Source organism: Triturus cristatus, chromosome 3_1 (assembly GCF_964204655.1).
Source record: "Triturus cristatus chromosome 3_1, aTriCri1.1, whole genome shotgun sequence".
NCBI classification, from domain to species: domain Eukaryota; kingdom Metazoa; phylum Chordata; class Amphibia; order Caudata; family Salamandridae; genus Triturus; species Triturus cristatus.
In genome coordinates this window covers 241,134,920-241,136,826 of record NC_140583.1, presented here as the reverse complement: position 1 = coordinate 241,136,826, position 1,907 = coordinate 241,134,920, and the positions used below count along the sequence as shown (strand labels likewise).

General features: G+C 37.4%; 1 long non-coding RNA gene across 1 annotated transcript; it reads left to right on the top strand.

Annotated features, from left to right (window-relative positions):
- Nucleotides 1–335: 335 nt before the first annotated feature.
- LOC146860005 (uncharacterized) lies at nt 336–927 on the top strand. The gene is made up of 2 exons (XR_014979078.1): nt 336–403; nt 726–927. It is a non-coding gene; the product is annotated as an uncharacterized LOC146860005 (long non-coding RNA).
- The last annotated feature ends 980 nt before the right edge of the window (nt 928–1,907 follow it).

Sequence of the window (1,907 nt, the reverse complement as noted above, 5' to 3'; positions counted from 1 at the left end):
AATCGGATTTCTGGCTTTTGTCTTTCTCAAAAATATTCCCAAGTTTTGAAAAGGTAACTAGCTCTCGATGCAGTAATATGTCTTTATTCCCTTTCATCTAACTTTGAAGACATATACAACTTTGACCTGCCATGTACATAAACCTTCTCTTTTCCTGCAGTACTACCGCAGCTGATGCCACATAATTTTTGGAGATATATCAACAAATATCTGAATGTGAACGTACCTCCCAATTCTAGCCGTTTGAGGTACTGTAATTCCTATTACTGGCATAGTCATCACAACCCCATCAGGACTAGCCTCATTAATCATAATACATTTTTTGTTTCAGATATTGCTTTTACTGTATTACTCAGCACAGATGAATTTCACAGTGGGTCGTATGCCCTCTGTCCTATGACGCGTAAGTTAGCCGTTCTAGCACTACCACCTAGGTGCTGCAAGACTCTTTTTGGTATGATATAACCAAGGCTTACTTATGGTATCTCCTTTTCTCTTTTCACCAACTCAACCCCTATTACACCAATGGGCCTCATAGTAGTTGCACTTTGTCTCACAGCTCACACTTTGGTGAATGATCTACTAGTTTTTATTCTATACACATCTATGACGCACGACTAGCACTCAAAGAATATGACATTTCTAAGATAAGGAAGTAATCTCCTTTTTTGAAATAAATTGCATTCCCCTTATGCCAATGCTAATTCTTTTTGTCTCTTCTGCAGACACCAAGACATCTTTTGTACATAGCTCTTCTCCTAACACTACGCAGTTGGTCCTGAAGAAGGTGGTTTCCCACTGAAACGCGCGTTGACCGCGAGATTATTTACAACAGAGTGTTACAATAAATTGACCTTTACCATCTTGTCAATTTGAGAAATCTGACCAATACAAGAGTTCTATAACCCTTTTTCTTCCCTTTTTCAACTCTCTTTGAAAAAATACCTTCTCTATCCTCTTTTGTATGAATGCAAGTATGGATGGTTAGCAAATGGTTTTTATGTTTCAGATGTCTAGGATGTATACTTTTTTATATGTCTGCATTTAAACTATAATTGTAAAATCAAAATGTTTTTGTCTGTTTTAAGTCAAATGTTTTTGTTTTTTCTAAATCAAGTGTAAATTAATAAATACACTGTACAAAAAGTTAAAAAAAAAGAAATAATAAAAATAATGTTTTGTATATAAATTCTAACAGACTGATGGCAGTTCTATGTTAACAATGTCACAACATGGAATGATTTTTGGCATGCAAAATGGTCAATGCAGAATCTGAATAGATCAGTTAATTAAGTACATAGGCCAGCTCAGAGGTTTTCACTTTAATTTCCCACTGAACCTTGGTCCAAGTTAGGTTTGGATATTGCTGGACCATTTGAGTCCTTTGCGTATGATGAGCGCTATGTGCTGTTGCTTGTGGATTACACTTCCAAGTGGGTAGTTACGAAGTGTGTGCCTGTTGTGAACACTAGAACTGTCGTGGAGTTTCTTTCAGATGAGTTTTCAAGAGAAGGAATACCAAAACACCTCATTACCGACAATGGTGTTCAGTTTGTCTCTCATGAGATGAACAGGTTTTTGAAGGAGTTTTCCATCACACATTTCAAAACAGCTTTGTATTCTCCACAAGCTAATGGCCTAGCAGGATAGTTAAGTCTTGTGCCAAAAGGGCAATACAAACTAGATCCTCGCTCAAAAAGATGGTTAGGGAAACGTGGTGGGCCCACCGCAATACTCTCAATTGTTTAACATCAGTCTCTCCTTTCTCTATTCTGAGAGGGAGGAAGCCACATGACAAATTAAGTCCTGCCTGGCTAAATTTAAATATCAAGGATGTACAAATGGATGAACCGGTTGTTTTAATACGGTGAAGTGTGGCTCAATGATTAGAGCGGCAGACCTTGATG